Below are 25,634 nucleotides of genomic sequence, written 5' to 3'. Positions count from 1 at the left end.
CTACTTTGCCCCAAAATTGATCTCTGTTGTATGTAGCTGTAAATTGAACATTGTCAAAGAATAATAAAAGAAGATGATCTGGAACGTTTTTGTCTTCATCTGTATGTCCTACTGAACATACTACAGAGCAGTCCTTTACAGTTTACCAATGTCCCCATGTAAGGTTTTGTTTTGAAAAGTAAGGGCTTCTTCCTTTCTTACTCCTTCCTCTTTACCTCAATTAAAAGCCTAATTGTTTCCTCAATTGTATTGATCCTTTTATCATTCCTTTTGCTTCCAAATCATCTCACAAACCCGTTGATGCAAGTCCAGTATGGACACATCACTCACTGTTGTGAGGTGTTTATGTTGCATCTCGCCAAAGTATGTGTTTGAGTCTAACTAAGGTCCTACTTGCAGCCCACTTCCCATGTCGGCCAGATTCTAGTAGACCCCAAAGTATCAATGAATTGGTTAGTGTGGTTCTCATGCACAGAATGTTGGGCCTTGTTACAATGATGGGGTACTGTCCCGTTTGCTGGGCCAGAGAATAAGGCTGTTGTGCTGTAAAAGGCATTGCACGTCAGAGAGCATCAGTATAGAACTTCTCAATGTTTAGTAAATTGGTTCTTAATTATTCTAAAATTACTTGACTAAACTTTAACAGTTGGTAATGCCTGCAGTCCAACATTTTTTACATCATTGTGCATATACAACTTTTGAAAAGGTTTGGTTTCTGTTAGCCAGGATTTAAACCAGGGCTTTATTGCTCTGATGGAACCTTTTTATGCATATCACTGTAATGCGCAGATGTTTCTGTCAGGCTGTGGAATCCTCTGTTCTATGAAGCAAAACTTTGAGTCCTTTCAGTTGTATAAAATTCAAATAGGAAGAAGTCTTTATTTCCAGGACCACAGTAGCATTAGAGTAGCCTTGAAATGACATCAGCTCTGGGACTCCGGGAAGAACAGAGTGAAGCAAAACAGGCAGGAGCTTAAACAGAAGAAACTGCAAAAAAGAAGATAAAGAAATCATATAGAGAGAAAGAGACATATTTTAAAATACATTTATTAAGACACTAACCAGCGGCTTCCAGTTTTATCAACTTTTGTCACGTAGAAACATCTAAAAGACAGAGAAACAAAGCAGAATGTAAGGCAAAGGATCCAGTGACTGTCACAAAACTAACTGTAAAACTGTAACATTTTAAAGTAATGAACGTGGGTCTGTTCATATTTTTATTATTATTTTTCTTACTTTGAGATCATTTTAATCCAAAAAAATCCTTTAAAATCAGTAAAACTACTGTATTTTCTCCACTACAAGAGACGCCTAAAATCCTTTTAAGACCGAATCCGAAATCTTCCCCCCTACTCCTCCGGCTTCTCCCTATCCATTCAATTGTAGGGGCATTTGGAGGGATAGGAGTGTCGGAAATAGTTTAGATTCAGGCTGTCTTTTTTTTTTATGTGTTGAAAACAAGCAACAGGAGTAGACTGTTTTATAGTCAACTCCTGTATCTTTATGTTTGTCAGTTTTTCCAATGGTAATTGAACTCAGCACATTCACGAAGCACGCCCCATCAAGTATGTACGGGCCATGGCAGAGGAAAAAATAAAAAGGAAAATAAATTGGTCAGAGGTTGGGCTGTTGACTGTTTTATTTATTTTTTTGTTAAACAGAGTCCCTTCTCATCTTCGATCAACAACCAATAACAAAAACAGTGATCATGACCCATTTACATGAACGCAGTTAAAGTCTGATGCATCTTATAGTTCAGTGTGCCTTATTCAATTTTCAATTCAATTCAATTTTATTTGTATAGCCCAAAATCACAACAACAGTCGTCTCGATGGGCTTCGAAGTAAAACATGAAATCAAAAGGATCACGAATACAAAGAGTTCAATAGAAAAATACTAAAATGAACTAACAAACTGACTAAGCTATAATGGCATCCCTGCCCTTAGACCCCCCTTCGCGGTAAGGAAAAACTCCCAAAAAAACCGGATTCCGGAAAAAACGAAGAAACCTCAGGGGTGCCCACATGAAGGAGGGATCCTCCCCCAGGACGGACAGGCGATTTACCAGAAATCTTAGAGAAGAATTAACTTATCTAAATCTACAACTACATATATAAAAGTCCAGCAGACGAGCTTCATCCAGCCGTGGTTATCGGGACAGTCAAAGGCGCGAGTCGAGCCGGAGACAGGAACCACAGCCAGGTGTAGGAGCAGGAGCAGAGACGAGGTAAACGGTCAGGAACTGGAGCACGGATGAGCCAACTGGAGTCTGGAAGCACTCCCACTCCCCAGAAGGGGAGAGGAAAAGAGGGACAATACATGAATCGCACTGCACCAAACAGAGGCATGGAGAACTAAATGATAAATTATGATCAAGAATAGAGGAGAGGAAGGGTAGAAGTAAAAAAGGAAAGAGGACAGAACCCCAGTGTACCATAGTTACCCCAGCTTCAACTTCTAGCAGCCTTTTAAAAGAAATAGTTATTAAGTTTAATTTAAACAAACTAACATTAAGTTAAATAATCTCTGAATACTAACTAGTCTGACAATAAGCCTGTCCAAAGAGGAATGTTTTCAGTCTAGCTTTGAATGTAGAAACTGAGTCGGCCTCTCTTACATGAGCTGGGAGTTTATTCCATAAGACAGGGGCTTGGTGGCTAAACGCTCTACCTCCAACCGTACTTTTACTAATTCTAGGAACCACAAGCAGTCCTGCATTTTGCGAGCGAAGTGTTCTGATTGGTTGGTAAGGGACTATGAGGTCCTTAATATAGGACGGGGCCATTCCATGTAAGGCCTTATAGGTTAACAGGAGGATCTTGAACTTAATTCTAGAATCAACTGGGAGCCAATGGAGCGAAACTAACACAGGAGTGATGTGATCTCTTCTGCTGGTTCCAGCTAACAATCTAGCAGCTGCGTTCTGAACAAGCTGGAGACTTCTTAAGGAACTCTTAGGACACGCTGCTAACAAGGAGTTACAGTAATCCAGCCTCGACGTAACAAATGCATGGATAAGTTTTTCAGCATCACTCTTAGAAAGTATATTTCTGATCTTAGCAATATTCCGCAGGTGAAAAAAGGCAGTTCTACATGCCTGAGATATGTGAGCCTTAAATGATAAATCCTGGTCAAGTAAAACCCCAAGGTTTCTAACTGTGGAATTGGGGGCTATACTTATACCATCCAGGGAGACTATCTGAGCAGACAGAGCATCTCTGAGGTTTTTAGGACCAAGTATAATGACCTCAGTTTTTTCTGGGTTCAAGAGGAGGTAATTAATTGTCATCCAGGTCTTGATGTCACTGATGCAGGCGTTCAGTTTCTCTATCTGGTCATTCTGGTCAGGCTTCATGGATAAATACAACTGCGTATCGTCGGCATAACAATGAAAATTAATGCTGTGTTTCCTGATTATGTTTCCTAGGGGTAACATATAAAGCGTAAACAGGATCGGTCCCAAGACTGAGCCCTGTGGGACTCCATAGTTGACTCGAGTGCACTGAGAGGAATGGCCATTTACATTAACGAACTGATACCTATCAGACAGATAGGTATCAGTTATGTATGACATAACTTTGAATATACACCGTTCATTGACAGTACACGTTATGATCCTGTGCGCACTATAGTGCAGAAAGTACAGTATATTTTAAAAGTTCAGTTTTACTTTAAAAATATTAGACTTTTTGAAAATTATTGAAAAGGAAGATGGAGAAGTGTAAGGTTAAAAAAAAAAAAAGCAAAAAATTCATCGGCCAAGTCATTGTTAGTTTTGCCTGTAACAATATTAAAATGAAAATGGAAAAGCTGCTGGACATCTCATATTCACAGTCACACTCAGCTGTACAGAGGGTGACATTGTAATGCTAATTTAAATGTGAAAATGTAATTACTTCAAAGGCGGCATGGAAATGCAAATATAAACTGTCAGGTTCTTTTGGAGGTGAGTCTTTACCGCCTTGCTTTTCTCAAAGGAGTGACAAGTATTTCTACCGCACTAATGTTGTTGTTTAGTTTATTAAGTTGTCCAAAACAATCCAAATGCTGATATCAAATGTCAGACATTGTTATTATTAAATATTATAATTTAAACTTTTAAAAAAGCATGTTTAACCAAAGCGCTAAATGAGGGTCAGTGGCAGGCAACAAAATCCGAAATACAATTTGTACATAAAATGTGTGCAACATAGAAGTCAAAGTGACAATACACACAACCCTGAGTTGGAAGATTTAAAAGAATGAAATGGGTAAACACTGGAAAAATAAAAGTAGGATCTTTTCACAGACAAAGAAGCCTATTTTTATCACAGATTACTTATGAGTAATTGTTTTTTTTGTTTGTTTTTTTAGAAAAAAGTTATGAATCAGTCTACTTACTTCCATTGTGAAGCAAAGGCAAAAACAGATCTATATTGTTATTATGGCTGTCAGCGATTGTTTTAATGGTTAATTAGTCAATTATTATGTATTTTCGAGCGATAATTGTTTACATAAACTGGTGTACAAAGTCTTTAGCAAAATAGGAAGCAAAAATATTTTACAGGTTTCACTTTGATATAATTAGTTAACAAAAATAAAATATATTCAAATAAAGTGGAATGTTCTTAAAAACACAATATTCTTGGCAAATATGAACATTGAACACTGGCAGAGGTCTCATACTTTTTTAAAACATGTTTAAAATACTTGGAGTCAGTGCAGCAGTAATCTACGGTGTGCACTGGGCCCTCCTCATAACACACTCATCCAACCGTAATTACTTGGTGCTGCATTTGAGGAACAATGTTTAAAAAAAAACGTAATTTAATAATGTTGTCAAGTTATGAAGTCATGCAAAATACTAATTAGATTAACTCCGGAAACTCAGGGACATTGATAAATTCTTGTAGCATTACCGGACCAAAGTGCCAACATAATAATTGTCTTGGCTACATTCTTTGCAACATATCATAGCTATTGCTAGCATTAGCAATATTGGCCCAGTGACATAAAATCATACACCCATACTGTAATAATATCATCTTAGTTAAAGTTTTCCTAAAAGAGATGTTGAAGTCTTTTTTTGTGCATAGATGTTGTGCTGCCACGAAACACAGGTTTGTGCTCTTCATTGACCTTATTGACTTATTAACACTGTAGTGATCCCAAATCAAGCCTAACTTACCCCTTCTGCTTCTTGTTCTGCCATTTTTTTAAATATGGCGTCTTCTTCTTCTTTGATTGAGGTTGGGATATACTCCCCCCCTAAAGTTTCTGTCATGCTTTATGATCCAAAAGGAACCAGATGCTCAAAAATGATATAGCTGTTTATTATATATTAAATGGCATATATTATGTATTTTTTTTAAGTCTTTCAGAGTAAACTATATCCATGAATATGACAGTATATTAACTAAAGAACCAATTTAAAAAAGATATGAGTTCATTTCGCAGCTAATTTTTCTACCTGAAAGTAAGACGACTTGATCTCTGAGGCTTTCTCTCGCCTTTCTCTCCATGTGGGTGCTGCCTATTTCCTGACGTCAACCTACACTCAGCCTTGGCAGCATGTCTGCGTTTTGCCCACGACAACATTCAAGCGTTTTCTTAGGCAGATGTACATACAAGATGAAAGTGTTTCTGCCGATCACAGCTAGCTCAGCAGAGAGAGACGACTTTAGAGGAATGCTCAGAAATGCATGAATGGATCAAAATACCTCTTTGTTTAAGTTTTTTTTTTTTTCTTGAGGAATTAAGTTGGTTTGGCGGGATATAGACCCTTTAGAAACAACATGTTGACCATCAAAAATTTGCTTTTTTTTTATAGCCGATAAGTCAACGACTTCGACTACTCGTCAAGATCTCCAATTGTTAACAATTACAAGAGTGCTTGGTCCTAAATTATCCACTGAATAAATATAACCATTAGACAAAAATGGACACTTTTGAAAATCAAGAATTATCCAGTATTAAAAGTGAATTTTTAAAAATTCTCTTTTCTACTGAGTTTATAGATCTCTAAGATTTATGAATTCTTAACAACCCCAATATCAACAACAACATTATGAGATTAATTTCAGTGGTAGCCATGTACAGTACAGACCATTCAAATGATTGGGAAGGTGTGTCCAAACATTTGGTATGTACTGTAAGTATTGCCCTTCTTACATAACAGGCATTTGGTGAATGACGAAACAGTTTCAGGGCTATAAGCCACTCAATGACTGCTTTGTCAGTCAAGAGCCTGAACCCTGTAGCTCATCACCCAAGCGATGCATGAATAGTCATTTCTCTCACCAAGTAATGCCAGAGGCAACCCCATTATGCATGCAAAAACATCACATCACTTGGACACACGTCCACATCTACTGTTACTGTTAGATGTAATGAGAAGAAAGTGGCTGCCATTAGGATGACTCACATGACTTTTTTTTTTTTCATTGAACTTTTATTTTGTGGCCTGTTTCAAGTTTTTGTGTGAGAAGCTGAATGCTTTCTTTTGCAAAATATTTCTGCACTGTTTAAGTGACAGTTTTATGCACCACCATCACATAAGGTTCAACACCCCTGGGCTCCTTTTTTTTTTTGTATGCATTACCATCTGTGCTCCTTCCAACATCTTGTCTCTTTCAACCTCGGCTTCTAATGTGCACGTGGACCCTAAAACAGTTTTTGCTTTAAATACTTTCATCCCAAAAGAGAAGTGTTACTATTTCTGCAATGTGCACTCTGTCACGTTATCTATTTATATTTATTCATGCTTTTTACTATTTATATGTGTCACTGAAATTGCATGCTTTCATTTCAATATGTAAATTTGTATTAGCATAATTAAGCTCACTTTGACCTGGTTCTACTACAGCATATTGCTTTTTGTATAAAAAAAAATTCTATACATAATTTGCTCGTTTTTGTAAGTCTGTTTGTTTTCATTACAGGCAGAAGGCAGAAAGACAGTATTGGCATCTTTCACAATAAGGATTGTTCAGAAAAAGGTCATATTGAATCCTGCTATAATATTGCATGTCTGGCATTATTATCTTGCTGTCTTCTTTTTTTGTCAGTTTTTTCACTGGCCCATCAAGAGCGACAGTTTTCATGGGTGAATTCATTGTCGCAAAGTACAAATTTCCCTTCTTATCATGAAAAAGCACATTATGTGTGACCTACAATAAAGCAATTTGCTAAATTCTACAATTTATTGTCTTTATTCTCTATTCTCTTCTTGTCTTGTAATTTTATTTGTCAAAGAAATATCATCAGAGAGAAAAAAAACAATAAGTGTGATATATATTTATTTGTAAAAGTAATATGAGCAGTAAGTAAATTCAGAAACTCCTTAACGGTTGTCTGTATTTTTAGAATAATGAATCGTGAAAGCCCAAAGCCTGTGCACTTAATCTGTAGGTCAAAATAATTGAAGTAGCAGAATAACTGAAGTGGAAAGAATGGGTACATCCTTGAAAAGTGAATATGTATGAAATTGCATTAGTATGCTTGTATAATGTCATTTTTTGTTCTTGCATTGAAGATAAACTGTGATGCAGTACATTAAAAAGTTCATTGACTATATTCAATTCGCCGTTAAACCTCATGAATGTATTATTTGCTTGAATGTATTCTTTAGATATTCATGTAATTCTATTAGAGCTCGTAATAAGAGTATAGAGAAAGTGTGCCTGAAACTGTATTATAAAACTTATTCCCTTTATATAAGAATTAATACTGATTTATTTTTTCAAACCTCGGTAGCTTTAAATTCAGAAAATTAATAGAATTCTTTGTATATTTTATCAACGAAAGTCTCAAAGTTAAAGGGCTTATTTCATGCAAAATCCACAATTTGAGGTATAAGTGTATTAAAATGTTAATTTCTCACAAAAAACAACCCAAAGAGGTATTTTGATCGCTTCACGCATTTCTGAGTATTGCTCTATAGACCAGCTCTCTGTGCACCAGCCCCTCCCAGTCCACTAAAACAAGTGGGTTCCCACATTGTGACATTGGTGAATGGAGAACAGCCTTTTCCAGGAAGAGTCTGCATTGCCAGGACCGCCCCCAGGCTAACGCACACACCCGCTTTCTCCCCAGATCTAGTGATTGGCTAAACTCTTTCCTTTTATATGCACGATATTCACATCCGTCTTTGCAAAAGTTTGGATGCTGTTTATTTTCGTGGGCGAAACACAGACACGCTGCTGAAGCCGACTCTAGGCCGATATCAGGAAATGGGCAGACCAAACAAGGAGAGAAAGGCGGTGCCTCAGAGATCAAGTCGTCTTACTTCCGCGTAGGAAAATGAGCTGCGAAAATAACTCATATTTCATTAGAAAAATTGTTCTTTAGTGTGCCAAAAGTAATATCATAGATATAATTTACTCTGAAAGGCTTCAGAAAGCATGATCTTGGACCTTTAAAAGACGAAGACCTTTGCCCAAGTTAATGTAACGAGGAGTCTATTAAGAACCTGAAAGGTCAAAAGAAACACTACAGAAATGTTATCGTTCTTTAACTTTATAGGGTCTTGAAATAAAAGTGTAGGTGAGTCTAGCATAACATGTTTTTCATTTCTGCACAGATCTACAGGGAGTCAGGCAATTAACATATATAAGAGCAGTGTACAAGTGCAGGTGTCTTTTTTTTCTTTCAGGTGGCTTAGGGGATAACAGCCACTGTTGGCAAAGGAACAGCACACCAGATCTGTTGTTATATTAATGCAGCATTTCACGGACTTTCTCCAACAGGCTCTAAAACTTCTGCACACCCTTCTGGTCGTTTTAATGTTATCTATTCAAACAGAATAATAAACTGTTGTATTTTCATCTCAAATCTATTTGGAATACTTTTTTCATAACGTGCTTTCATTATTTGAAAAGGACAAAAAACAAATCTTTTATTGAGTCTTATGTTCACAGAAGTTCGAATCTGATTCAGAGCTTTATTAAACTCATTTCTACCAGATCCCACTTTAATAACATCAAATAATGTGAATAACAATAACAGATAACATGGCTATTGCATTTGTCTGATGCTATTATTTGGAAAATTCACACATTTCCAGTTCTGAGTGTGAGGTATAATAAATTTCAAGAAAACTTACGTCCAGCTCCATTTGGTCTTTGACCAAATGACCAAATGGAGCTGTTGCGTCTGCTGTCTCATGATGACATTTTTCTTTATGGTATTTCAATAAAAAATGTGGTGATCTTTCATTTGGTCAAAGTGCATTAAAGCCTTTGCATGTCTTTTATTCAATCTTGTTTGGGATTTTGGAAGCAGAACATACTCAAAGTCATGAGAGAATACCCAGTCATCCCTTTGTTTAAAAGTTACATCCACTGCAATTCATAGGCTGTCACAAATGAACACAAACAATAATAGGATCACTCAAACTGCAAAGTTCTTTGTTTATTAGATTTACCTGCTGATGCCAATATGAGCTATTGTGTCAAGTCAGTTTAAGCTCTGGGCAAGTCTCTTGTCCAAGAACGATGACAGTGTCTCACAGCTTGTAAATAGTTTAGGACTGATTAGAGACACGGGTTATCTAAGAAAATATTCCAGTTTGTTTAGTTTGCACAGTTATTCACTTTGAATTCTACTATTGGCTACGATGTTCAATCCACACTCCTCACAATAAGTTAGGGATATTGTGAACAACTCAGTGGATGTCATAAACACAGTTTCTGTTTCACTTCAAAGATGTTTGGGATAGGGGGCAATTGTATTGGGGCGATAGATTTAGCTTATGTTTTGTTTTCCACATAATGGAGTCGCCGTGTACAGTGTCTCTTCCTTAATGGGGCCAAACATAAAAATTCCAAAAGAAAAACCTTTTCAATGTGGCATCAATTTCAATACTCTGTGGCTATAAAAAAGAAGATTTTGTCAGTAAGTCATTCCAAATTCATCAGCCATGAACACATGATGCAGCTTTACTACAAGCAGCACCACACGGCAATAGCGTGTCTTTGGGTTGGTAGTAGGCAGTCAGATGTTGCAGGTGAACTTCAGCAGCGTTGCGTCAAGACAGAACTACTGACAGAGTTTGTGACAGACTCACCAGTCAGTGATAGACCACAACCATAGACCTACGTAAGGACCTCTGCACTCTGCCACACAGCTGCAGGCCCGTGTATGAGATATGGGGGGTACTAGGGTTTCCAGACAAATCATTCGCAACCAACTCCACCTATTTGACTTGAACGCCAGACGACCTTTGAATTTGACTCCACTGACACCAAGACACCGGTACTGAATTTGCAGTGGACATAAAACTGTGTGACCGGGACAATGCAGCAATGGTCTATCATCCATAACCATTGATTATCTTACGTTGCTGGAGAAGACGAGGTGGGCGATATGCCAAGGTCATTATGGTTCCAAGGGTTCGCCTTGGTGGAGGAGATGTAACAGTCTGGACAGGCATCACCAGTCATCGCAACACTGATTTGGTTATTGTAGATGACCCAGTCACTGCACATTCTTACCTTAGAGACATCAAAGAACCCATCATCATCCCCCTAATCTACCAACCCACCCCAAACATTCTGTTCATGGATGGTAATGGTTCACCGCGTGGTGCCAGAATCGTCACAGCTGGACTTCAGAAAGGGGGAGTGTCTCTGAACCTCATAAGGCTATTGAGGAGCATGAGACATTGCTGTCAAGCTGTCATTGCAGCAAATGGTGGAAATACCTGCTATTGACATTGTCAACTTTTGTTTTTTGGGGCTTTCTTTATCATTGTCTTAAATTATGTGGTAATTAATATCAAACTAATGAAAATGATGTTTCTTCTCATTTATTATTTGTATTTTCAAAGGGACCTTTTCATGTTTTATTCAAATTCAGACCAAATAAGAAAATGACTCATGTAAATAACATATCCTTAACACAGTGTGAGTATTGTTCTGTAATTCATAACATATATATTTGTGTGTTTCTAAATCACGGCATGGGAATATTATTTAATGAGGCTACATTTTCCTGCTTTTTTCCATTGTTTTTTTCCCCTTTAGTATAGCTTTTAAAAAAAAAAAATCAACGATTTTTTTTCGCGCAGTAGAACTCTAAAGGGATTTCATCTTGAGTCAGTACATAATATTATTATTATTTTTTTATAACTTAGTGTGTATGTGTGTGTGTGTTTTTTTTATTTTTGCAGTATTTATTTTTACAATAGGAGTCATTGAAACCAAAAGTGTTGAGACTAATACTGAAAAACAGAACAAAGAAAAAAAAGGGGAAGAACTAAGGTAAATTCAGCATCTTTTTGGAGCTCTTAAATCTTCACATAATTACATTAGTAAAACAAAAAAAAGTCAAACAACTTTGTAATAGCCTAAGTGGTAATAGGCCTAGTATTTACACATAGGATACTGATTTTTGGAATTTTAAATAAAGGACATGATCCAAATTTTAATTTGTAACTCGCTTCATTTTGCAGACGTTGAGGAGTCACCACCATTGACCTTTCTATTCATTGTGATAACATTTTTATCCCCCTTTAACAGGGTTTTAATCTCTTTAAAAGCATTACTACTTCATTTAACCTCATGCCATCTCCACCAGTTCTCATAGATGGTGTGGGGATACCATTTGTGTTTGGCTGTAAATGCAGGAGTGTTTAAAGCTAATATTTATCTAAGAGAAATGCTGTTGGTGCATCTCAAACTGTGACAAGTGAGCATAATCCCAGCTCTGGGGCAAATGTAGACAATATGCAAAAAAAAAAGGAAGCAAATTTCCCTTGCTTTTGGTAATGCTGCAGTCACACAGGGCATGGGATGGGAGTTCTGAAACACGCGTTTAGCATATGGTATTCACACTGGACAAGCAGGGAAGGGCTTCTTCTTTTTTTGTAGATTTTTTGAGTAATGTCCACCATCTACAGTTCATGCGTAATGTTGAAGCGGCGTAAATCTTGTGGATTTTACTCCAGACTTTTTTTTTTTCACAGCCTTATTCTGAGATATGAAAGACTTGCTATCATAGAATTACCGGCTGGCACAAACTGCAATAATTAACTTATCGTCCATGATCAATTTTCAAACGGTTGGCACTTCCGTGAAATCAAAGGGATTTGTCACTACGAAATCTGATTCCCTCATTGATCAACGTTTAACTGGTTTAACTTTCAACATACGTTCAATGAAGATGCGTTTTGTACTTAAAGCCTGAAAATAGTCTTAAAAGTGTGCGTAGTTTCATGTGAACGTGAGTTTTACAACAGAAATTCTGTGTTACATGATTACACAGACCTTTCATTGAAGGTGGTCGCTTTAATGCCATTGCTGAGGCTGGTGTGAAAGTAGCTTCAAGCTAAACATTTTGCTAAACCATCTTCATCCATAAGGGAAGTTAAGCTGAATCTGAATTCCTCCCCTACCCCTCTGGCACCTCCCTACTGATCCAATTGTTGGGGCATTTGGAGCTTTAGTGGTTCTGAACTAGTTCTTTTAAGGGTAGTGACCTTGGGCTGGGTATCCCTTCAACAATAGGGTGATTTGCGTCGTGCTCATGCTGCGGAGGAGAAACGCAGTTCTTCAAGTGGATGTGCTCTGGAGCACAGAATTTTTATATTTATATGTAAGTAATGACTTTTTATTTCTGCATGACTTTTAAAAGTTATAAAACCAGTGTTGTTTTATATTTTCTGAGCGCTGGGAACTACACACTATCGTAGATAACCGGCAACTATTGATGACATCATAAAGCAGTCGTAACGAATTTGAAGGCACTATTTTTTCCATATCTCTCCACTTGTAGGGCTTAATGTAGGGGTAGCGGCAAGCCGCAGGGTCAGGGAATAAATTCAGACTCAACCTTTCTGACATCTAGCCACTTATTGTAAACTCTTTACAAAAGATAGGATCAGGCAAAGATCAAGATGCTTTTCTGACATCAACGAGATGACTCAGACAAAGTATTCTCCCTGTGCTTACTCAAATGTTCAACTATTAGTTTTAATAATCTTTTCATTGGCTGACTATTTAAAGTCCAGTTTTGTGAAGATGAAAGAGCTATTTCCATGTTTGTTTGAATTCAGATGTTTTCAACAAGCTGGCAGGGTGGTGAAGATCCTCCCACATCTTCATGCTCTGCTTGCAGGGGAGCCCTTTTCTGTTAATTAACCAAGCCGCATGGGGCTAAACATAAGTCCAAATACTCTTTTATTTATTTTTTATTGAAGCTCACAGTTTGCAGTCCCCTCAATAGGAAGCAACATAAATTGCCTATAAAATTGCATCCTATTAAGGACTTGATCTGAGACAAAAGGAAAATATATAGGGGTCAAACTTTAATGTAAGTTTTGGTCTTTTTGAACGATGCGTCATTTTGTCCCGTGGTTGTTTATGAAGTCGCACCCTTGAGACCATGAAAAATACTCAGGTAAATTGTTTTAAATGTCTAATTATTAAACGCTCTTACACCAACATTCATATATAATTGAGCGGTCTGAGATCAGATTTATTTGATTAACATCCAGTGCCAACTGAAATTGCTTACTTATCAGCTGCATTTAAATGAAATGCGTCAGCCATTCATCATTTTTTATTAAGGGGCTGAAGTCTTCAGGCTTAAATGCTTTCTGCATGTTTGGCCACACTCTGCGGCTTTTAGTTGTATCTGTCACCACAGGAAGTGGGTAATTAAAACTTGTTATTTTAAAGTCGGGAAACCAGGTTTTTTAGTGACAGTTTTTTTATTGAAACAACAGACTAAATTCTGTGAACAGAAAAAAACAGTTTAATTATAAAAAAACATCGCTATGTTTTTTTTTATCTTTTTATTTACATATTTGCTTTTTGGGTATAAAACAGGTAGATTTCATAAATTTGGGCTTCAGTGTTTAATTTTTGTGTTACATTTTCTGTTTCTGCTGTATTTATTACTTTTCTTCAAATGAAAATTGAAAACTGAAAATCAAAGCCATAAAAAAGCATTTTACTGTATGGATTTAACTACCGTAATTTCCGGACTACAAGCCGCTACTTTTTTCCTGCGCTTACAGCCTTGCGGCTTATTCAGTGACGCGGCTAATTTATGGATTTAATTAGCGGCCGCCATGTACGTACTTTCGAACTCAGTGAATAGTTTGAATTCTCTATCTAACACCAAGCACGAAGCATTTATATTCAACACACCTCTAAGCAGCCAAACAGCATGGACTTGACTTCAGGTCTTAGACACTTCAGTCATGGTTCAACAAAATGAAACACGCATGCCCGGCCGCATCCCAGAATCCTTTGGTGCCATTAGACCCAACGTGCACGTGATCGCCACTACAATATGATGAAGCTTTCAAGTTAAAAGCAATCGTTAAAAGCAGCGTAAAAAAGTCCACCGTCACCAACGGGTTTGGAAAAGCCGGTTTGCTGCGTGACGGAGAGAACAGCGCATGGAGTGAATTTACACTCCATTTACGGTTTCTAAGGAAACCGTAAAAGCGGAATTTTGCTTTGAAAAACTCACAGCCTCCGTGTGAGCTGGAGACATCTTCTCCTGCTGATTGAGCTGCGGGGCCGATGGCAGTCTGATGGCTCCCACACGTAACAACGCATCCGCCCCTCATACGCAAAACGTACAGTATTAAGTCCGATTGCTTTGCACAGAAACGATTTGCTCCATCCACCGGCGCAACGGGGACGAAGTGATCCTCCTTGAAGCTGCCCTGGCCAGAGGTGTCGGAGTAGATAGGAAGGGGAGACAAGGACCGCGCGGGGCGGGAGCGGAGCGCAGAGGCTTCTGAATTCTGACGCACGCGCCGCACTGAGGCGCGCGTATCGCGCTGAGGCGCGCGCTTTTCAGTCGCCGCTGCTTTATTTTACCGTTGTGTTTTCTAACCAGTCCTGTTACTCCCATAACGCTGCTGCGACACAAGCGGAAGGAGAGCTTTTCCCGTTCACCCCTCCATGCACTGCTGCTACTTGCTAATTCTTAAACACGTACAACAGAATGGCGAGCCGGGCGTTGGCCCCGCCTTTAGCCCCTAAGACTCATGGGAAATGTGGAATCGCGGATGTAAATTTCCTCATTATAACTGAGGGATGTAATGTTTATTATATGGTTACTGTTTGTAATTTTATGTTAGATACCTAGATTGTCAATAAGTAAAAAAAAAATGAAATAAAAACACCATAACTGAGGAACTTGTGAACAGAATATAGGTCCATGCTGTTTGACAGATGTCGATACACCCAAATACGTGACCCAGGGGCAAAACTGGCACCACCCACAATGTGCTAATAAATTGCACTCACTCTGGGATGCTGGGTGTGATCTGTCAGGATGACAATATCGGTTAACACATGCGCGGCTTGTACTCTGACGCGGCTTGTGTATGTATAAAAACAGTCAAACACGTGAATATGGGTGGGTGCGGCTTGTAATCGGGTGCGCTTTGTAGTCCGGAATTTACGGTATATTGTAATTTTAATCTGGAACAACTTGAATGCAGAAAAAAAGAAAAAAAAAACTATATAGGAACACTGTAAAGACATTCAAATTACAAACAAATTATAGGAACAAAACACAAGAACACATGATGTGTATCAAAATACCTAAAAGTAATTATAATAAAAAGAAAAAAAAAACACTATCCGAACACCAATGTTAATATATGGTCATAAGTAAACATAATCAAATTATTATTGTTATTATTGTTGTTGTTATTGTGGTTGTAAGAGTACTCGTCAGGTATATTGATGAAGAAAAACATCACATACCATGAATAAGACTGTTAAAGTATTTTAATGCTTAAAAAAAATCCATAGATTTTTTTCTCATCTTTTTTTCCTTTCAATGGGCAAACTTTAATAAGTGTCTGCCTACTCCCTTTTAAATATTTCCACATTATTATTATTATTATTGTTGTTGTTGGTATTATTTTTATTATCTACTATATTGTGCCATGCTGACTGCACTTTTTTAGCATGTTTGAAAAATACAGGGCAGATTCTTTTTTTTTTTTTTTTTTTTTTCTTCTTTCATTTATTTGTTACATTTAGTGTGTGTGGGGAGGGAGAAGGGAAGAATGTGAGGGGAGGGTGGAAGAGAGTAAAAGGAAGAAAGGTGAAAAGGTGGGGGATACAAGCACTGATTTGACTAAGTTATTAATTTAAGCTGTAACAATTATACCAGATCTGCTGGAAAGACGAATGTTACATCAAAGGTGAAAATCTGACACTAAGATGAGCGAGAAAAAAAAACTGTCCATCAATACACTGTAGGTAAGGAGGAGGGATGAAGCAGACAGGGAGCAGTGTGGAGTGTGCACGTGCACGTGGGGGTGGAGATACATGCATGCTGCCGACGTGAACCGTGTGTTCATATATACATACAGGGCAGATTCTGCAAAAATACAGGATTATTTGGGTTTGAGAAAGAAAGAAAAAAGAGAAGCATAAAATATTGTTTTCTCACATGGTTTGAACACCACAGGGTTTACACCTAAGGAATCTGCAGGAAATGACTAACAGTGTCAGACTCTCTTATCATCACCATAAAAGTAAAAGAACAGAAAATATATAATGGGAGGGAAAAAAACGCTGCAAACTTGCATTATCTTATTGAAATATTTCCAAGGCAAATTGCTACCTGAAACAAAGCTAAATAATAGATAAAAAAAACAGACGTGTGAGATTTTGTTTTCTTTAGATCTCACAATAAAACTCAAATCAATTAAACTCTGCAACAACTTCGTGTTTAAAGCATAGTGTTAAATTAAAAAAAAGACTAAATTGTGATAACCTGTGAAGGAAGCTGGGGAAAATGGAATGACAAAATTAGATTAAAAAATTCACAATAACAGCTATTTGAATCTTGTTTACAATTTAAGCAACAACTTTTAAACTTCTTTTTTATACTTATATGCCAAAAAAAATGGTCAAAGACTGAAGTAGCACAACTTTACACCTACTTTTTAATTAATAGATAATGGTCTCCTGAGGTTAGGTGGTTCCATCAATGAGGTGGAAAAAAGGCCAAAAAAAGTACATCTAGATTGGGATCTGGCTTAGAAAATGTCTTTAAATGAACCTCCATATCTCTTAATTTTTTTGTCAGCACAGGCCACAGCATCTGGGGCAAAACAGAGTTATGAAACGGAAGGTTTTCCTTCTTTTGTCCAAAACGTTTTTCCGTTTATGATTGTTTTTGTTACGTTTATGCTGATAGAAAGGCCATTTTGCTAAGTTGCTTCAAGTGGGAAATTTGTGAAGCAAGTTGATGTAAAACTATACAAACCGCTTTCCTTGGTTACATTTTTATTTTTGGTGCATTACAACAGCAAAAGAAAAGAAAAGAAATAAGCCTAGAATTTTGAAAAGACAGGTCTGGAAGATGGATTTTTTATTTTATTTCATTGTTTTTGGTCATAATTGTGTGCAACATTTGCATGTAGTCAATGAAGGGCCAGTACACGCACCTCACTGATGACAAGACTGCAGCGTGGGCACCATACAACAGCATTACCCATACATCATTAGTGCATGTAACTTACACTATCCTTACATATATTTCACAATACAAGTACCACGCAAACAACAATGGTACATTTCATTTTCATGACGTCCCTCGAGGTGGCTGCAAGGGAACTGCAAGACCTGCACTTGTCTACATTCCTCAATGGGCCCGGAGAAGCCAAAAAACCTGCCGCACCCACACAGGTCAAACCTTCATACAGGTGCATGTGACTAAGGCTTTAAGTGAACAACCGGTGTTACTACTTTAAGCTTCCTTCTGCTGCCTAGTAAGATCCTAATGGTCACGCCAAGCTGAAGATGGTGTTACTAACATCCCTGACTCATTTGTCGAAAATGATTATTGGTCTCTGCCAAGTCATCTGAATCTTACAAACGATGCATTTTATTTCCCCCAACTCCAGAAATCACAGGCATGTTAAGTTCCACACTGAATTCCTTAATTATGTCCTAATTGTCTGTCATTTGTTTACATGAAACGATAATTTGTGTTTCTAATATCCTCTTCCCTCATTGTGCCTGCTGTCTTCACAGACGATGGAGGGCCACCTGTGAAAACCCCATAAATGTTATCAGAGTGGCCTGTTGGAGGAGCAGCCGTGTGGCAGTGGCAAGGCGTGGGCGGGAGCTCTAATATGATTGGCTCGGGGACACTGTAAGCCTGAGTGGCAGCTCTTAATGGGAGCCCTGGAGATGTAACCCAACAGCTGTGTGTTTGCTGCTAATGAGAGATAGGGGGGTGGAGTAAAAGATCACATTGTGGAAACACTGATAAACTGTTGCTGCACAATGTCTGGGGAAGAAGGGGAATGGAGTTTTCTCGGGAGCGCACTGCTCGGGCTTTCCTTTGTGACAAAGCCCGCCTTTGACTCATTGCTCCTGGCTCATTGCTTTATGCTTAAGCGGTTATGATCACTCCTGTTAGTGTTTATGGGAAGAAAGGAAGAGAGTTACTGTAGCATGGGATGGATTTCATTCCCCGCTGAGCCATGCTGATTTATAGCCCTGAGCAAAAGCGTTGTTTTCCTTTCCCTCGTTTTAGTTTTTTTATTAATATCATTACAGTACAGCAACTTTAACACAAAACGTCAAACATGACCTTTGTACTCTACGCCAACATAAAGTCCCACGTCGATCATCTTTTGATCTATTTAAAAAATGTTCCAAGTGGTCTTTTAATTAAAGTTATGCCATGTTTAGCCCCCCCCCCCAAAAAAAAATAAAAAATAAGAAAAAGAAAACTGTAAAGTTTTCTAGTTTCTGCAGTAGTTCATTAGCAATTCACCTCTGAGTTGTGCAATTCTCATCATCCATCTGTTTACACTCCCTCCCACTAGCTAGCTGCCCCCACAACCCCAACCTAACTTGCCAGTGCTACAAAAATGGCAAACGATATTGGAGCTATTGATCCGTACAGTTTAAAGCCACATGCCAGCTCGGACAGGAACATGAAGACGTACAGGGATCTAGTCATCCACCAGTTGATGCATCAGAATGGAGCTGAGCAGGCAGCTTAGAGCGCCGATTCTAGCACTTACGTCACAGCTACAAGGTTTTTCCATCAGCATTTATCTATCTGCCCCTGATTCACGGTGATTTGCATAAAGAAATACTCTGAAGTGTCATTTTAAGCTTAATTTTCTTTTATTTATATATCACCATGAGAAAAATGACGGTGTTAAAACACCCAAAAAAAAACAAATTTTCACTGGAGTGCATCTTTAAAAAAATAAAAAATAAATAAATCTCAGGATCCCTTAATTTCCCCAGCATTCCTCCTCCCTCCCCTTACTCTGACAGCCTGAGGGTGGCGCCAAATGAATAAATAGTGGCCAACCGCCTCCCATTTTAGGCCACTCATTTTAGTACATGTATTGCATATCAACAAGTAAAATAACGGACTACCTGTTACATCAATTCGGGGCAAAGCGGTGCAGTTTGTGTTTCTCAAAAGGAAAACACTCCTAAAGCAACACGGTTGCAGTGAAGGTGGTTGCGCCTGTTTATTACGCAGCTGCTGAGAGATGACCCAGTTTGATGAGATATTCTTAAACTGTAGGAATCACACAATTTTCCGGGGTGGCTGCCGTGGTATGATGTGATGTTGAGTGTGAAGTTGCTGTGCGCTGCGGTGGATGGGAGCCCCACCTCCTCCCACGCGCGGTTGAGTGGAGAGAGCAAGGGAGAACGGAGAGAGGGGAGCAACTAACCTCCAGTACCCACAGTATCTCAGCACTTGCTCTCTGGAAATACTTCAGGGCTTCTTGCTTTCTGGGCTGCTCCGTTTCGCAGAAATGGCTCCTCTGTTGCGGTGATTCCGCCATCCGGCGCTTCTTGTGAGTGCGCTCTGAGCTCCATCCAGCATAGAAGAGACGACGGACAAAAAACGCGCTGGCGAAACTTGGATGCTACAGCCACTGCATATCTTGGGAGGAATCGGTTATTGAGGATTGAGAGGAGAGAGGTGGGAGGATGGAAAACGCTCGGGCATCCCAGTGGAGCGACACCCGTCGGTGTTCAGCTGTTTTTTAAAAGCAGCAAAAACTGCGTAAACTGGGAGAAAAGCTGTCAGATTAACCCCTCCGAAGCGGAGCTTGGCATCCTGAAATTGATGAAGAAAGTTCTCTGCACTCCTGGTGGATTTTGTGTCGGCACTGTGACGGGAGTTTTAGAGACCTGGTTGTAGGAGCGAACTGAGCAATCGAAGTTTCTGGATCAGGTACAGTATTTGAAGTTATTTATTTGAAGATTTGCACAAGTTAAGTTTTTTTTTCTCTCTCTCTCTTCATTGAATACCTCCGGCTTCTCGGGGCTTTTACACAACAAGTTGCCCACCGTGCGCCATGACGCACGGTAAAATGCTGAAAAGAAAGCGGCGATCGCTCCTCTGGCTCTTTTTTGGGGGTGTTACAGGTTGATGAAATGTGGAGAGGCAGCGGTCCAGATATGTCAGCCACAGTGAGGATCCGCTCTGTGATTGATTGGACGATGGATTTCAATTAAGGCGCATGCGAGGAGGCTGAAGTTCCAGCCTCCGCGCCCGATGGTATGAAGTCATTAAGTCTGCGTATCGGCGCACTTCAGCGACAGGGAGAGCGCGCGCGCGCTTCTATCTGATTCGTACCGGGCGATCGGCTAATTGCATTTTACAACACCATTATGGTTCTGCGAAGCAGAAAATGCGATCCAACCCCCCCCCCCCCCCACCACCACCACCACCACCACCACCACCACCACCACTCACACACACACACACACGTCATCCACTTCCCACTGCAAACATCAAATTAATCGCCATGGATCTGTTACTCACGCGAAACAAATTTTCTGCGCAAACATAGGAGCGCCCCCCCCCCCCGCCCCCCCCTCCTTCATGGCTTTGGTGGAGCTTCTTCCCCCGTGGGAGAGATCGGTGCTTATAATTGGGAAGTGGGTTTGGGGAGGGGGACCTTTGATCTGCGCATCTGCACTAGAGATCTCCCAAGATCTGTATGAAAAGGGTGTTGTTTGTCACCCCTCCGACCAAGCATCACGCACATTTTGATAGTGTGCTGCACATAATGATGTGGGTCCAAGTTCCCACACTCAGCTGTAGGCGAGGCTCCAAGGATGTCAAAACAGTGCAGATCAAACAAGCCACTAACCCACTTTCACCCTCTATCTATCTATCTATCTATCTATCTATCTATCTATCTATCTATCTATCTATCTATCTATCTATCTATCTATCTATCTATCTATCTATCTATCTATCTATCTATCTATCTATCTATCTATCTATCTATCTATCTATCTATCTATCTATCTATCTATCTATCTATCTATCTATCTATCTATCTATCTATCTATCTATCTATCTATCTAGCTGTCTATATGTCTGTCTGAATTTACTTTCTTGAGTTGATCTCACACTTATACAAATAGAATATTTCTGAAGTCAAAGGTTCATCTTCATTACTGGTCTGGCTTTTCCATCATTAAAAAGGAGCTCCCTCCCCCCCTACATTTTGCAGTAAATTCTACTGGTAGATCAGCTGTGTAAGGAGACCCATAGCTGAGATACTACCCATCATAAATCATGCTCGTGGGAGGGTAATGGATTTTACCTGTTATACTAGCTGAAGGCGCAGAGTCAGCCAATATATCAAATCACATCAGTTGAGAAAATCATTAAATCACCCGTTATCTCTCCACGCTAGCTAAGCACAGACGAGCGCTTCCTACCTGCACAAATTCATGAACTTGATTTGTAGCAGGTGAAAATGCGGGTTCTGCAGGATCCCAGGGCAAAAAAAAAACTCTTTACTGCAAAGTACAAAAAAAAATTCTAACCAGTAATGAGTCTCTGTTTGGTTCTGACACCACCCCAGCCCTTTCATATTTTAGTGGCCTAAAGTGATGCTTAAGCAGGACCTGTGGAGCGGCCAACTTAAAGAGCAAATGTCACCTATTCAGTCATTGACTTGGCTCAGTCTGTAGATAGTCTGTCTCTATGGCAACAAGAAATGCGGGTAGTTAAAATTGAGGGACAGTATAATTGTGTTGCGGCGAATGTGCGCCTGTTCTAATGTGCAATGACTTGGCACACACATGGATTTAGCTACACAGTCCTATCAGTTTTTTTTTTTTTTTGCATTTCCAGGCAAGTTTATTTAAGCAAGATTATCTGAACCCATGATGTAGCTTAAAAAAAAGGCATTGCATCACTATGCAGATAAAATGTTCATTTTGCCTAAAATAAATGATGGTAATTGTGAGGGAATGAGTCAAATTAAAAAAAAATGTAATTTATTTGTTTTTATAAGCACACAGTTCCTAAAATTGAAAATAATATTTGGACAAAAAATGAGTGGAATTCAGTATTCTTTAAAAAAAAAAAACAAGCAAACCAGTTTGACAACTCTTGGAGTGCCAAAGGTTGTTGTTTTGTTTTATTTTTTTTTTGCAAAACCAACGTATTGCACTGTTGAGAGGAGGATGCTTAACATGTGTAGAGATTTTCCCGTGCTGTCCTCCAGCTATGGTAGGAGTGATCCTGGCAGGTGAGGAAGGATGGTTGCAATTTTGTTATGTAGCCTGGTCTCATTAGAGCAGAGAAGTGTCTCTTTGTCGAGAGCTGGATCTGGAGACAGCCTGAGAAGTTGAAATGAAAGGTAAAAGTTGACTCAGTAGAACCTTTTTGTTGATTACCATAGAGGTAGTTCCAGCACTGACTGCTGCGCCTTCAAGTCTTGTAGCTGGAAGGAATATTTGTTCTTTAAAAATGGTTCTGGGACAGAAAGGGAAAATTTGAAAGCTAGAGTACAATATTTTCTGCACCATAAGGGGCACTTAAAAGCTTTAATTATTTTAAAAAAACGACAGTTCGCCTCATTGACAAATGAATTCTGGTTGTGCTGCATAATATTGAAGCAATTCTGAGAGGTACACAGTGCCCCGTCAAAATGTCTGTCTTTTTTTGCAAGTTGCAAACAAAATTGAGGGTTATTGTAAAAAACACTCAAACACAAAGTGTAGCAGTGTTGGACTGTGTTTTTTTTTTTTTTTTTTACATGTTATTAACATGTTATTGTAGTTAAAGTCACATTTGTTTTAGCGGTATCAGTCTCTTTTTCTATGTGTTACTAACATTGTTGGAAGTTACAGGTATTGTGAAAATGCCAACACAGCTGACATGTATCGGTGTTGGACATTTTTTTTAATTAGCGCACTTGTGTTTGTTTTTTTTGCAAGTTGCAAACAAGGTTCGGTGTTTTTGTCAGTACGCTAATGCAGCTACTGTGTAGTTGTGTTGGACTGTGTTTCTTTTTTATGTGGTACTAACAAGGTTGGAAATTTCTGTAGTCAAAGTAACGTTTGTTTTAGCAGCATCAATCTGTTACTTTTACGTGTTACTTACAACGTTGGGAGTTACGGTAATGTTAATGTGAATGAAATTTTTATGAAAACACTGGTTCCTCCCATTCTAAGATTCAAAATAGAGGAAACCAGACAAATATGTAAGTGCAGGTGAAAAATATGTGTAGCCCTAAGGTTAGGGGCATAGCTACGGGGGGGTGGGGGTGGGGGGCTGCCCCCCAGCAAAAAGACCCCCCCCCCTGAATTTTCAAATGAATATTTGTCTCCTTATTGACAAAAATTAGGAATTCATTAATACAAACATCCTCAGGCATTCATAATAGCACCTCAGCTAAAAGAACAACTGTTGTAATATTGATAACAACAATAAAACTGATTGAAATATGTATTTGTACCCCTTCTAGTCTTCTGCCCCCCCCCCCCCCCCCCATATAAAATGTTCTAGCTCCGCCACTGCCTGGGGCATGCCGTCATATGTTTTTTTTTGTCCATGCTCATGTAACACACTTGAAAAAAGTCCAGAAGACAACAAAACTGAAGTGACAAAAATAACATTAGAGCTACATCCCCAACTAATTTACTAAGATTAAAAGGCAAATAAGGTACATTTAGTTAACTTTCAAGTTTATTTATCTGGAATAAGCAAACACAAGTTATACATTATTTATGAGAGATTTAGAATTGTAATCATTGTAAAAATTATGATTCTGACCAAAACTCTGTTGATAGTAGCTTATCTTCCATAGACAAGTTGTCATAGTAATGTATCAGCCAGCATGCATGGAGTTCCCTTAGAGGTTTCTTGTCACTTTCTGTATCTAAACGCTCCTCCCATAGAAAAAAGCACACTTCCCCAAACATCACAAAATATTCCTACAGTCTGCCATCTTTTTATTTATTTATTTTTTTGTTCAAATCATCAGGCAGAGATAGGAATTTTACATTACAGTGGCCACATCTTTGGTTATTTTGCTAAAAATACCTGAACGTAGGACGCACAATTCACTATTAAAGTTTTCTTGATTCCAAAAAGAGTAGTTTTTGAAATCTTGTCACTATCAAAATGAAAACTCACTAGCAATTAGCAGACTTGTGGTTTGCCTTGTAAAATCCACAATCAAACAAAGTAAATGTGCACTTTATGAAACACTGGAGAAATTCTGCAAGATCCGTGAGAAATACACTATTTCATGTAGCTACTTGATGGGAGAAAATCCATGAAAAACACCCCATGTTTGAAGCATTTCATACGTTTAAAAGCATGTGATTTAAGGCCTTATGCCTTAGAGTGTAACAAAAATAATACTAATTTAAATAATAATAAAACTGTTTTCTTTTTATTCTATTTTTTTTGTAGATTTTTATGTACACTTCATTAAAACACAAAGGATCAACAAAAATACTTCCTCTATAAAAAAAATGTTAATTAAACAGTTTGAAGTTTTAGATTTTTTTTCAGAAATTTAATGTAATTTAATTGCCAAATAGTTTGTTGTTGTTATTTTTTTTTTCAACATTAAGGCAACAAAAAGTGCCTTCTTTCAGCAGTTTGATGTTTTTTTTATTTCCCACATTAAAACTGTGCCACGGCAGCACGTCCTCAGCCTTTTGCGGGTGGAAACCATCTGGACGGTTGTGCGAACACAGCATGAGGTGAGGAGTTTGAAGTGGAGCGCTGCTTCTTCAGTAAACTTCCCTTCTTGGTCAATCCACGGACGCCTTGATTGTATTTGGAAATATGTCAGCTTGGATTGTGTCTGCTCCACTTTCCTCTGTTTGTGGATTTTCCTCAACTGGATGTTTTTTTTTTCTTTAAACTAATCATTTGGGAAGGAACATACTCTGTAGAGCTTTGGTAGTGGTACACCACAGGTAAAGGAAAAAAATGTTGTGAACTTCTGAAAGGTTAGCCCGGTTATTACTTAGGTCAAACCTTCCTGCGGTGCAGCAACTAAAAGGAATTTTTTTTTATTTTTTGTGCCATCAATGATTCTCTGCTTCAATCGTATTTGTCTGTTGAGATTTGAGGGTCTGTGTAAAGTGTTGAGTGCGCTGCCCGACTACTTTAACAAAAGTCATTTCTCACAAAAACAACAACCTTCAACATGGAAATCACCAGGAGACCTTTTTGATTTCAAAGCAGCTGACCAAAACCGAAAGAAAAAAAAAAAAAAACTCTCACTGGACTTGCTAACCTCTTGTTCCTCCATTTGATTTTATGCTGATTTGTGATCTGCTGGAATCGGCTTGTAGTCTTAAGGGTCTACCACACCATCTGGGATGGCAGATGATAGCCAAGTTTTTTAG

The 25,634-nt window shown here is 38.6% G+C and overlaps 1 protein-coding gene and 1 long non-coding RNA gene across 2 annotated transcripts in view; one reads left to right on the top strand and one right to left on the bottom strand.

Moving 5' to 3' along the window:
• Positions 1-849: 849 nt before the first annotated feature.
• LOC105355641 (uncharacterized) lies at positions 850-19,818 on the bottom strand. Its single transcript, XR_910002.3, has 3 exons — positions 19,679-19,818; positions 1,063-1,104; positions 850-987 (listed from the first exon to the last, which is right to left on the bottom strand). It is a non-coding gene; the product is annotated as an uncharacterized LOC105355641 (long non-coding RNA).
• pcdh1a (protocadherin 1a) overlaps positions 17,089-25,634 on the top strand; it is a 126,481-nt gene continuing 117,935 nt past the window's right edge. The window contains exon 1 of the mRNA XM_011483680.4: positions 17,089-20,187. The gene's annotated coding sequence lies outside the window, so the exon portion shown is untranslated. The remainder of the gene's footprint in view (positions 20,188-25,634) is intronic.

This window comes from Oryzias latipes, chromosome 14 (assembly GCF_053564925.1).
Source record: "Oryzias latipes strain Hd-rR chromosome 14, Olatipes_Hd-rR_3.1".
Taxonomy (NCBI): Eukaryota; Metazoa; Chordata; class Actinopteri; order Beloniformes; family Adrianichthyidae; genus Oryzias; species Oryzias latipes.
The sequence above is the reverse complement of the archived record's forward strand: the minus strand, read 5'-3'. Positions and strand labels throughout refer to the sequence as shown.